This window comes from Rhinolophus sinicus, linkage group LG06, assembly GCF_036562045.2.
Source record: "Rhinolophus sinicus isolate RSC01 linkage group LG06, ASM3656204v1, whole genome shotgun sequence".
NCBI classification, from domain to species: domain Eukaryota; kingdom Metazoa; phylum Chordata; class Mammalia; order Chiroptera; family Rhinolophidae; genus Rhinolophus; species Rhinolophus sinicus.
The window spans coordinates 10843644-10856797 of record NC_133756.1 but is presented as its reverse complement, the minus strand read 5'-3'; the positions used below and the strand labels follow the sequence as shown (position 1 = coordinate 10856797).

Below are 13154 nucleotides of genomic sequence, written 5' to 3'. Positions count from 1 at the left end.
TAGCCATCTTAATGGATGTGAAGTGAAAACTTTTAGTTTTTAAACAATTGCTGAGGGCCAGTGATTATCAGAAGAAAGTCTGACTGAGAGTCTCTCCCCATGTCTCAACTAGCCAGCAATCTTTGGCTGATGCCCTCTGAGGTCAATCCCACTTCCAGGACCATGCCTAGAAGAAATGAGAAAGCCCATGATTGGTGTTACTTCTTACTGCCATGTGGTGTCGCTGTTGAAAACTAGTCCTACACAGTCTGATGGATATTGCCTGTGCCTTGCTACCGTGTTTCCCTGAAAATAAGACCTAGCCGGACAATCAGCTCTAATGCGTCTTTTGGAGCAAAAATTAAAATAAGACCTGGTCTTATTTTACTATAATATAAGACCGGGTCTTGTATAATACAATATAATGTAAGACGAGGTCTTATATAATTTTGCTCCAAAAGATGCATTAGAGCTGATTGTCTAGCTAGGTCTTATTTTCTGGGAAACAGGGTGCTGACGTCTCTGTTGGTTCAGTTCCCTCCATGAACACCCCTAGATCTTCCAGAGGAAACAGTATACGTTGGCTAAGATTACAGTCCCTCATTTAACAAATATTTACTGAGGGTCTACTATGGGCCAAAGCCTTGACCTAGGTTCTGGGAAAACATCAAAACAAAATAGACAATGATCCCTGCCTTTCTGGAGGCTAGACAATAAACAATGACCACAATAAAGAAATAAATTACAAAACATGTTAGAAGGTGTTAAGCACAAGGTGCTAAGCAGAATGGGAGATGACAGCGTAGAACAGGGAAGGGGATTGGGCAGTGTGGTGGGATGCTGAGGGAGAGTTCCATCATTGGGAAGGCATGCAATAAAGTCTTGAAGGAGGTGGGCTATCCCTGGAGGAAGAGTTCCAGATAGATGGGCCAGCCCTAAGGCAGGAGTATATTGGGTATGTTTGAGGTCGGAGCCAGTGAGGGGGATGGGTAGCAGGAGAGGAACATGGCCTTGGAGACCATCTAAGCACTTTGGCTGTTATTCTGCAGGATTCTGAGCAGGGAAATGACATGATCTGATTTATGTTTGTTTGTTTTAATTTAAGTATTTATCTATTACTTTTTTGGGGGACAATTTAAAGACTATTTTTCAGAGCAGTTAGGTTCATAGCAAAAGTGAAAGGAAGGTACAGAGATTTCCCATCTACCCCTGACCCCCACACAAGCAAGCTTCCCCCAATATCAACATCCCCTCATAAGAGGGGTACATTTGTTACAAGTGATGAACCTACATGAACACGTCATTATCACCCAGAGTCTGTAATTTTCCTTATGATTCGCTCTTGGTTTTGTATAGTCTATGAGTTTAGACAAAGGTATAATGACATACATCTATCATTATAGTATCATACAGAGTAGTTTCAATGCCCTAAGAATCCTCTGTGCTCTGTGACTTATGTTTTAAAAGATTCACCAGCCTCCAGAAATGTGAGAAATAAATTTCTATTGTTTAAGCCCTTTTAACAGATGATAAAACCGAAACCTGAGGTTTAGGAGACCAGGTCACTCAGCTGGGAAGTGGTGGAGCTTTGGACTGGGCTGTGGTGGGAGGATGGGGAGCCAGAGAGAACAGGGCTTGGGGGAGTCCTGCCTGTGGGGATGGGGGGCCCAGCACTGAGGAGTTGCAGAGGGATAAGGCCAAGTCTTGGGGTGACTGGGCCTGGTGGGCTCCTGCCTGGGGGTGGTACCCTCTCTGAGCAGTTTCCTTGAGGCCTGGCTCCAGCTTTTCCAGGGGTACAGGGGGTCTGCCTAGGATCCCACGGAGGCCCTTCCTTGCAATCTCCCAGGCTTGCTGGTGCTTGAGCTCTTTGAGGTGGCAGGTGGTGGCAGTGGTGGTGGGGGGGCACAAAGGGGGAAGGGAAGGCACCCACATCCAATCATGACTCCCCAGGGCCCATTCGCGCTCACTCTCAGAGACTGCTGTGAAGAGCACAGTGTTAATGACAGTAATTGCTTTAATTATTTTTTTGGTTTGGAGAGTCATAAAATGCGACAGCTCGCTTAGTGCTAATCATGGTAATTAGGAGGGGCTGGGGGCTGTGCTTGAAGGGCAATTGTTAAGTAGGGGGAAGCCACAGCCTGCAAAGACAAAGAGAGAAACAAATGGTCAGTCACCCTTTTTCTCTCCTCCCTGTCCCGCCTTCCCTCCCCCCTCCCCTGGCCTTTTATCCCCTTTTCCCCCCACCTCAGGTCTCCCCTCCTCCCCCTGCCCTGCAAGACTCTTTGATGGTGACAGTGACCATAGGGATGGGGGTGGCAGTGGTAGGTCTGGAGGGAGCAGCTGTTCTGGGGAAAAGGGGAGAGTTCAGCCACCAGCAGAGGTCTGGGCATGCTCAGAGCGCACTCCTGTGGAACTCCCCCAGGGCTGGGAGGCTTCAGACAGTTGGCTTTGACCAAGCACCTTGACCCTTACACAGGAGCCAGAGGCAGAGCAGAGCTGCATCCTTGAGCAAAGTGGAGGTGGGGGAAGCCTTAGGTAGCAGAAATTGGGCCACTTCCTGCTTCCCTTAACCCTAGCCAGCCAAGCCTCCTTGTGTGGGGGTGTGAGGGGGAACAGAGAGGCTCCTGGGGTTTGGTGAGGAGCTACTATTCCAGGAGGCCAGATGTGGGGAGAAGGGGCTTGTTGGGTGCCAGGTGCTGCTCCAAAGTGTGTTGCTTATGTGAACTCGTTTAATCCTTCTATCACCCAAAGAAGCAGGTGTCATTAGCGTCCCATTTTACAGATGTGGAACTGAAGGACCTTGCACAATTCATACAACTTGGAAGGGTGGAGGCTGATGGGAACCCAGACAGCTGGGCTTCAGAATCCTGCTGCATCAACACACTCCCCACGCCAGGCTTTGATGGCCTGTTCCTGCCGGTTCTGCTTTGTCCTTTGTTCCTAGTAGGCAGCACAGGCCCAGCACAGTCTTGATGGAGGGAACAGTAAGGGAGGGGAGGGAGGGAGAGAGGGAGGGAGGAAGGATTAGAGGCAGGGGCTGGTCCTGAGGGTATGTGGGCGGCTCTCAGCTCCCGTCCTGTCCCTGCACCCATTCGCTGCCTGTTGGAAGGCCTTCTGCTCCTGCCGCCACCCCCAGAGACTCCAGGGGTCCCAAAACACAGCTGCTTCCTTGTCCAATTCTATTTTCTTCCTAGACAAATGAGGGGCTAGATCCGCCTTCCTGTTCACACAGACAGGCTGGTTGTCAACTGCAGTGGCATCTGCTCTTGTCAAAAAAATTAAGAAGGAAGTGAAAGAAGCCACAGCCCTAGAACTGCAGGCTGGAGAATCTGGGCCTGGCCTCTCTTGGGAAGACCCTCCCAGTGTCCCATTGGAGGCGCCTGGGGAGGCAGGCCTGCCAGAGTGTGTCAGAATTGGTTCTCCACCAACAGTCTCTTTTCTTAAGAGGGAAGTGTGATGATCAGTGTGGCCTCTGGAGCTCATTCCTGAGCTGAATCCCCGTTCCGGACTGCCCGGCGGTGTATTTGGGCAAGTTATTTGCCCTCTCTGTGCCTTAGTTTCTCCATCTCTGAAATGGGGACAGTGTTGTGAGGGTTAAATGGATCAATGGAAAGCACTTGGCACTGAATACATCTAGCTCTTGGTGAGTATTTTGGTAGTGTTAGGATACTCATTCTTCTCTTCCTGCCTCAGGGGTCGCTCCTCTGAGTGGGGGGCTCAGCCTGTCCATAAGGTGGAGCAGAGTGGGGAGAGCTCTGATGGACCAGCAAGTTGGAGAAAGCTTCATTCATTCTGTTAACCTTATTGACCCCAGGACCCTGGTCCCTGCCCTTGGGGACCCCCCACTCTGGTGGGGGTAGGCAGACATGTTAACAGAGAATTATTGTAAGAGGCAGGTATGTGATGTTTAGGAAAAATAGGAGGAAGCAACTAGTGGATGTGGGGAGTGGTGGGGTGAGGAGATCAGGAAGGCTCCCCGGAGGAGGTGGCATGAGCAGAATGTGGAAGAGTGAGTGAGAGTTGGCCAGGAGGCGTCAGGGTGGAAGGCCCCAGGGAGACTGAGCAGCGGGAGCCAGGCTGTGAGGGGCCTGCTCAGCCATGTTCAGGAGCCTGGGCTTTATCCTAAGGCAGTGGGAGAACCGAGGGTGTGGAGTAGGGAAGGACACCATTGGCTTGAAGGGGGGTGGGGGGCTTAGGTAGCTGTTGGAGGATGGATGGGTGTGGGAAAGGACTGGAGGCACCTCCTGGGTTGCTCCCCTTCCTCATTCATCTCTGTCGCCCCAGCTGCCATGGCCAGCCCAGGTCATTGGCGTTACTGGGTACCACTGAGTGGATAAGCAAAGGAAAGGACCTCTGGGATCACCCAGGCCTGAGATGGCCGGCACCAGAGAGATGGCTGGGCCGTGGCTGGAGCTGCAGAGCTGACGGTTTGGGGCTTCTTAGAGAGGGTTTGGGGACTTCTCTTCTGGATCGTGCTCTCCTGGCTCCCCCCACATCTCAGCCTGGAGTCAGCCTTGGTGGGGAGCAAAAACGTCACAGAGGCAGCTGTGCTCGGCCAGCTCTGTCCAGCAGGGGGCAGCCGTAGTGCATGGATGGGCACCCCGCTACCGGCTCCTAGAGAAGGGTCTATGGGGGGCAGAAGGGGGGTTCAGATCCAGGGTGTCAAGGGCTTCCTGGGTGAGTTGAAGGGCAGGGGGAGGGACACCTTCATGTCCTCAGGATTTCATCTATGGTGGCAGTCCTGCCTGAGAACGAGGACCCACCTGCAGGACCCTAGAAGCCAGACCCGTTGCTCCAGTAATTTTCAACTCTGGAAGCACATTGGAATCACCTGAGGACTGTTAAAACATGCCCATGCCTGGTGCCTTCCCCAGATCAATTGAATCTGAGTCTCTGGGGGTGGGGCCAGGCAGTAATTTAAACTCCACCCACCTTTGTGGGTCTAATGCACACAGATTTACTTGCCAGGGCCCTCTTTGCCCTCCTGGGGGTAGGTCTGCCTCCTTCACATCTCGGGACCAGAGGAGTGGGTCTTGAGGCTGAGAGAAGGTGGCGAGCAGGGCACATGACGAGGATATACCAGCTGGCCCAGCATGAGGAGTTCTGAGCAGCTGTAGTGTGGGCACATTCTTGTGTGAAGGTGCTGGGTACCTACGTGCACAGAGACGTGACCCTGTGGGCACACGCAGGTACTTCTGGACTCGTTCTTTCTGCACAGAAATGTGTACTTTAGCCTCTGTGCTACACGTATGTGTCGGTTAACATGAGTGTCGCTCTATGCCCGCCACTCTGAGCTGTCTCTGTGTACATGTGTGTCTTTGCACACACAAGTGTGTCTCTGTGTCCCTGTGTCTCACATGCGTGGCTGTCTCAGGACTGGCCTATGTGTGCTCATGTTCTTGGGTCTTTAGGAACCAGTGACAGATTTGACGCTCTGCTATTTGAATGTCTGTTTCTCTTTCTGGCTCTCCTTCCAGTCTGATTGATATGCTGCTCCCGTGTAGTCTCCCCAAAGACCACACACAGGCGAATTCTGTGTGGACAGAGTCAAGTGTGGGCTTAGAAAAATCTGCCGCAGCCCCTCCAGGCAGTGTCTTTAGTTCACCTCCAAATGGGCAGCCAGTCTTGCTGGCAAGAGCCTCCTTGGAGCTGCTGCAACCAGCAGTGGCACCATGTGCCCACTGAGTGTGTCAGGCCCCCTGCTGCTTCCTGCTCACCCACTTGGAAAAACTGGGGGAGGGAACGAGCTAAGCAGGGCCTGAGGGAGACATGAGGACTCCCAGGCAGGCCAATTATTTGACATTATTTTATATTCATATTCCTTATGGGGGGGGCGTATAAAAGTGATATTCCATTGATAAAATGATGATCTGTTTATGGTAAAAAAAAGGGATTTATTGCATGCACTGATCATAACGTACATTTTAATTTATTTAGAATTGCCTTTGGTATCAGAGTTTTTCCGTCATTTATAATTGGAGGTGCATTGTCTGTCACTCACTGTAAGGACGAAGATAACTTGCGTAGATGTGATTACAAAGTTTGCTCCTGTAGATAGCACTCCTGTATCAGGCATTGTTTGGTTTGAGAATGTCGCCAGCTCTGCAAGGCCATGTTTAACCTAAATATGTACTGCCTTTTCATGAGTTAGAAAAAGGAGCCTCATTCAGGCAGCCCCAATCTCATGGACACACAGCTTTGGGGGTGGAAATGGGTGGGACTTCAGCCCCACTCACCCCCTGGGCCTCGCTTAGCCCTGAATTGGGTGGTGTGGTGTGTGTGGGCATACCTGCATATATGTGTGTGGTGGGGCAGGCTGGGCTTATCTCTGTGAGGGTGCGTGCTGTGTACTGGGTTTGTACGTGTTAGTTGTGTATCTGATATCTGTTGGCACGTTGTGTGAGATGTAGGTCTGGTGGGGTCTGTGATGGACTGAATGTATGATGTCTTGGTGTAGTAGAAAGTGGGTTCCACATGTGTGGTGGTCGTCTGCGGGGGGTGGAGGTGGGTGAATATGTAGTGAGTATCGTGTTGGATGGGATGGTAATGCAGATGAGGCAAGTGCTACGTGTGTGTCTGTGGTGTGTGCCTTCCATTGAATTGGGTGAATTGGGAGTGCCTGTATGTGTGGGCTTGTGCATGTCTGTGGATAGGGTTCCTGGGAACAGGTTCAAGTACTCAGTCCTTCCGGTCTGGCTGTGGAGCTGGCCCAGCCTTGGGCAGGCCTCCCCAGGGCCCCTACCCAGCCTCAGGCTGCCGCTGGGGGTGGTTCCATCCTGCTGCTGCCACATCCATACAGCCCTCAGGGTCCACCAGGTTCCTGTCTGAGGGCTGGAAGGGTATAGTCCTTTAGGTAGGACGGGCAGTCGGTGGCATTTGCATAGGGACTTTGCTTTGGCCCGAGTCCACTCTCTCACTCCCCTGCCCCATCTCCAGGCCACCATCATCGAACTATTGCAATAGCTCCTTATTTGGCTTCCTTGCCTCCCCACCGTTCCCAATCTATTCCCCACTGCATCCAGCATGTTTTTCCAGAACTCAAATCTGGGCACATCTCTCCTGACTTCAAACCCTTCAGTGACCCCTCACTGCATGTAGGATGAAGGCCAAAGCCAAGCTCCTTAGCCCAGCAGCCCAGGACCCTGACCCTTATTTCCCTCTCACTTCAGCTCCCCACACCCGTCCTCACCTGGCAGGGCCATTTCCTTGGATACCAGAGCAAGGTCAGGCCTCTAGCTATTCCGTCCGCTGGGCCTCAGGCCCCTCTGGGGTGGCGCCTCCTCCTCAAGGGCAGCGATGGCAGGATAAGGAGCAGGTCATTGTGCCTCCCTGTAAAATGGAGATAAGAATAGTGTCCCCGTCTTCATGACAATATTAAATGAGATAATAGTAATAGGAGTCAGCGCTCAGAAGATCTACCAAGGGCTGTACACATAACACATTTAATCCTCGTAACAATCCTGCGTGTGAGATACTTTTAGCATTCCCATTTTACAGAAGAGGAAACCGAGTTATTGACTTAAGGTCTTAACCGGGGGAGTGGAGACAGGTGGTCTGGCGCTCTTAACCGCTGCCCCTCCTGCAGGAGAAGGCCAAGTCTTTAGAACACAGGAAGTGTCAGGAAGTGTTAGCAGCACTGCTCCAGGACAATGTCTCCTTTGAACAGCAGTAGCCTAGGAGGTAGCAAAAGGGAAGGCTGTTGTCCCCAGGCGATATATACGAGGTCCTTACTGGACCCAAATGGAGACTGGACCCGTGAGCCAGTCAGTCCTTGGCGGAGTGTGGTGTCCATCCTTAAGTAACAGACCCACCATCAGCTGCCCTGCCCTCACCTTCTGGCATAGAAAACCCTGAATTACCCCCTTTAGCAAACAGCTCAGTGAATATCTTCTCTGGTGTAGGGACCCTTGTCTGACACGTTAAAACACTCAGATTTTGTTTTATTTTTTATTATTTAATTTAACTCTGCTGGTTTTTGTTCTGCTCCTTGACAGTTTTCAAGGCGTCTGTGCCAGTGTTAGCTATGACACAAGAGTCTCGGTCTACATACTTAAGTGTGCAAGAAATACCACATTTCCCCCTTTTCAAACCAGTTTTACTATCTAACATTGAGTTCCCAATTTTTCTACTGAGAATCTGGGAAATTCAGCCTCAGACACTTTTGTGGCTAAGTTGGAGGTATATGTGTGTGGGGGATGGGGGTGGGGTGGGGGTGGGGGTGGAGGTAGCGGTTCCTGTACACAAAGTATCGTGAAGCTGTAGACCAAATGGGAGCAGCTCAGGGGGCATTAGTGAAGCAGAAGGTTGGTGCAAGGACTGCCACGGAGAAGAAGCTGCCTGTACTGCCCTGCTTGGCATTTCTCCTTGGGGACATGTCCAGGACGCCTGTCCTAACTTATTCATCAGAAGTGCCCTCCCTCTCTTTGACCTCCCAGTGCACTTTGAGGGCCCTGAGCACAGTCTATCTTGGGTTGTGGTGTTGATTCTATCCAGTTCAACGTTGCTGGACTCGGTGCCAGATGCTGAAGGTAAAAGAATGAGCAAATTAGATTTGACTCCTGCCAGTATTTTAGTGGGGCCACTGAGACGCAGACACATGATGAAATACCTGCTTCCATGAGAGTGGGGTCTGGGGAGCATCAAGCAAGGGTTTCTGAGCCAGTCTGGGGGTCAATGAAGCCTCCCAGAAGGACATGGCATTGAAGCTAAGACTGAAGGAGGAAGGGCAGAGGTCTGCAGGTGGAGAGCAGGTGTCAGGAGGGATGGTGTGTGGTAGAGACTGGAGGCCAGAGAGTGGGGCCTGGCAAGGACTTCTCTGGGGCACAGAGACATCTGGAAGAACATAGGGAGATGATAAGGATGGAATCCAGAGCGATGGGCTGGGGCTGGCTCATGCAGGGCTTTGCAGAGGCCTTGCATTGAAAGTTTGGACTTCACCTACGGATAACATAAAGCTGTTGAAGGAAAGTGACACTTATACTTCAGTCTTAAAAGAACACCCTGTCTGAGGTGTAGAGGGTGTGTTGGTAAGTATTTAACATCTAACTCTCTGGAAACAAGCCGTTTTGCCAATTTCTGTGGTATAAATACTCCCTCCATGACTGAGTTCAAGCTACCAAGGTGATGTTACACGTTGGAATGAGGAGCTGGGATGAGATAATAGTCTGAACTTCTGAGCTGGTAGCGGCTGGCTCCAGCACACCACTGGTTGGAGGGGAGCAGGGAGGCATTATTTCTCTTACTAATGTGAGTGAGCAAGCGAGGTCCCCTGTCATTTCCCTCTGTCTCCTCTCCAGCGTGAGCACCGAGGCCCAGAAATATTCTGGAAGGACAGACAAGGCAGAAGAACCGTCAGGAGCATCCCATTCCATTTCCTGAAGGGATCCCTAAGAACCAAACCTTGGGAGGAAGTCAGAGGCAGGAAAGCGTGCCCCATGTGATCAGATTTCAGGGCCAAGGACGGGAATAGAGCACACTGGGATGGGAGGCTCATGAGCTGATGATAATAATTATGACAATTATGCAAAACACACAAATAATAATTACAGAAAATCATGATTATTATTTGTGGGTGTGAGATGTCTTCAGCTTTTTGGAACCACACAGAAGCATCAGATGCCCCTTTTTCTCTGTGTGTGTGTGTATCACTGCTAAGCTCGGGCTATGTGGCAGGAAATGGAGCTTACACCCCTCTCTAGATAGACTCCTGCGTTGAGCCTTGGAGGGATCCAGCCTTCCTCACCCAGTGACAGTCTGCGTGGGCCAGACCGCAAGGTCAGAAAGGCAGGGCCCTCTGCCGGCTCCCATCACAGGACGTCACCCTCACTGAGGACATTGCCATTGGTGGAGATGAACCAGGAGAAAGCAACGATTAATCTGGAAGAAGAATTAAAAGGCTCAGAGGCTGCGTGTCTCTTTCATGAGTTGGTTTCCTGGTTCATGGCTTATTGGATACCTGACCCAAATGGGCTCAGTGAGATTCTCTTTTCCGGAAACTGAGAACTAGGACTGGGAGAAGGCCATGTTAGGATCTCTAACTGGGAAGGTGGGAGTGTGTAGGTTCTACCCAGTGACCAAATGGACTGCAGACAGAGAGAGAAAGGGCTGATTCCCGGTGAATGCCTTCTGCATTCCAGTGCCAGCTCTTCCACGGAATTCCCTGGATCTTTGTAATGCAAGTCCCAACCATGCCAACTTGAGGGGTTTTTAAAAATTATTTGCAGCCAATATTCTAAGCAGGGATGTATGGTAAAACCTTTGAATGTTTTGATTTATGGACCAGAGATCCACTCAAGCCAGCTCACACAAGACCCTAGTGGCATCGTAAGGGCACCCTTATGGGAATCCAACACGAGGAGCTGTCATAGGGCTGGGAAACCGGGACAGACTGAGTTTAAGATGGCGCCAGGACCTCCACAGCAGGAAGGAGTTCATTAATTTTCTTAACATGACTTAGGTTCACGTCCTTGTGTCTGCTTTTTCTGTGCTGCTATCAATTAACTAGTTCTTTTTTATTTCTTCTAGTTCAAACTCCTGAGAGAAAAATTCTGATTGGCTCAGCCATTATCTCTTTATAGAGCCTTTTGTGTCAGGCTATGTGATAGGCTATTAGGTAGCCAATGGATGAGCTGCTCTGGTGTCAGGTGCTCATTTATGGTCCAATTAGATGTCAGCTCTTGGCCGGATGCCTTTGGCAGGGTAGATTCAAGCAGAAGTTGGTTGCATAGTGGCTGACCTGTGCGGCGTGAGTGCAATTCAATAGGTGATGGGGAGGCCCCGAAGGCTCTTGAGGATGTGATATGATCAAAGCTGGGACTTGGGAAGATTAATCTGGTTGCAGGGAAGAGGATAATTGGAAGTGGGGAGGCCTGGTGCTTTAGCCTAGTGAGAGATGATGAGCTGAGCTGCCCTCATCTAGGGAGCACCGCCAGCTGGGATTGGGCGGCCCAGTGAGGTTCCAAAGGCGACAGCTGTAAGGAGGCGTTCACTCTGTGTCTGCAGTCACAGGGACCTGAGAGTGCCCCCTTTAAATTTTGCCTCACTCACCTCGCCCTAGGCCCTGGCTGAGGGGATGGAGAAGGCAGCTGAGTTTAGGCTTAGTAAGTGGTGGGTTGCAGGTGGTGAGCGAGCGGACCTGCCTTTCTCTGCTTAATGCTGATGCTTCTGGTGTGGCCAGAGGCCAGATCCAGAGATGGGGAAGCGGGAGGAAGGAAGGGCAGGTTTCTGGAGGAAGCTGAGAAGTTCCCTCTGGGGTATGCTGAGTTTCAGGTGCCTGTGGGCAAGATCTCGAGTAGGCAGATGGGAATGTGTGTCTGAAGCTTGGACAGAAGTCAGCGCTGGAGAGGTGGCCTTTGACAGGGTCAAGCATAGAGATGACAGTGAGGAGCCTGGCACAGGCCCCGTCCTCAGAAAAGCTTGGTAAGCAATGTCAGAAGTCATGGGCATGGAGCTGGTCCCCCAGGCCGTGTTGCAGGGAGGCATGGGCCTCTAATGGGTCTCTAGTGGTGAAATTTCCGGCAGCTAGAAATAGCTGCTGGGTTACAGGGCATTTGTGACTAGGAGGAGACGTTCATATCCACGTATTTGCCTTGTCCTTCAGGATTCCTGACGCATAGATGCCTGGTTGATGGGTTGAAGACCAAGGGTCATGGCACCTCCTCGCTCTTCTCTGTGAAGGTCCCTGCTCTCCTAAGAAGTGGCTTCTTGGTAATCACCCAGAGGTCATGCCTGGTCATCAGTGGAACTGAGAGCATAATCCTCCACAATCCTCTTGCATGGGGTCTTAAAGGGGATGTCACACTCATGCATTCGCTCGAACTTTATTATTTCCTTGTGAAGGAGAATGTGCAGGGCTCATCACCCCCATTTTACAGATGAAGCAACGGAAGCTCCGAGAGGTTAAGTGACTAGCTGCAGGCCACAGAGCTGGTCAGGGAAGGCTGGACTGGAATCCAGGTCTACTTAAAAAATATGCAATCTCCTGAACCGAGAGGTTATCATGTATTCTAGGCTTTCCTTAGATATATGATAATAAGATAACATCAGAGTTATATAAATGTCTAATATTTCTTAAGGACTTACGTGCTGGATATCGTGTTATACATTTAAACCTCACAACAGCTCTATGAGGTAGACACTATCATCCATCTATTGGCAAGAATAAAAGAGATAGATAACAGCCAGTGCTGGCCATGGTGTGGGAAGACGGCTCTGGCATATATCACTGGGAGAGAGAATTGTTCTAAGTGTTAGGGAATGAAATCAGCAGTAGCAATTAAAATTTAAAATACGGATACCCTCTGATTCACAAATCCCTCTTTTGGGAGTCCATCCTGTGGGAATAAAAGCATCAGAACATAAGGACACATGTACAAAGACATTCATTACAGCACCATTTGTAGTGATGAAGATGAAATAATTGAACATCCATCAAGGGGGACATGGTGCGAGGTCCTGGCTTGCTGTGCTGTGGATGGCTACACAGGCAGTGTGTGTGCGGGGGTTGTCCGCATGCCGTGACCTGGACGTTCTCCGTGATGTATATTAAGTTAACAAAGCAAGTGTGAAGTAATGTGAATCCTTTTTGTTTTTTTTCTCGATAAATAGAAAGAAAAAAAAAGGAAAAAAAAAGCCCACATATGTTTTTGTGTGTTTGTATGGGCGTAGAAAATTATATGAAAGGATGTGCACCATCTGTTGTGACCTCAGGGAGATGAGATTGAAGGGAGGGAGAGGGAGAAAATGAACTTTTCATACACTGCTGTATTCCTCAACTAATGCTGCCTGTGAGAGTCATGGGTGGCTTCCCAGAGGTGGTGACATTTGAGCTGAGTCTTGAAGGATGAATGGGAGTTTGTCACACAATGAGGTTGGGAGGGGATGACGTTTCAGGGAGGGGTGCAGAGATGTGAAAGCCCATGAGTGTGGAGACAGGGCAGTAGTCTTGTGGGGTTGCTCACTTACTAGGGGTGTGCCCTGAGCCCCCATGAAGGGAGTGGCTCTGAAGATGAAAATGAGATGATGTACACGCAGCGCCTGGGGCACAGCAGCCCTCCGTTCCTGCTCCTGAGAACTGGACTAATTCTTCCCATATATCGGGGTACGGACTAAGGATCATGTGTGACAAATGCATGCCAGGTACAGAGGATGGAGTAGGGATACAGATGAGGGTGGTG

The 13154-nt window shown here is 50.4% G+C and overlaps 1 long non-coding RNA gene across 5 annotated transcripts in view; it reads left to right on the top strand.

Annotated features, from left to right (window-relative positions):
- The window catches only part of LOC109444847 (uncharacterized), a 34279-nt gene extending 21713 nt beyond the window's left edge, over positions 1–12566 (top strand). For 4 of the 5 annotated variants that reach the window (XR_012497141.1, XR_012497137.1, XR_012497138.1 and 1 more), the window contains one exon: positions 11579–12566. This is a non-coding gene — a long non-coding RNA (uncharacterized LOC109444847). The other variant, XR_012497140.1, reaches the window with a different exon arrangement.
- Positions 12567–13154: the final 588 nt, after the last annotated feature.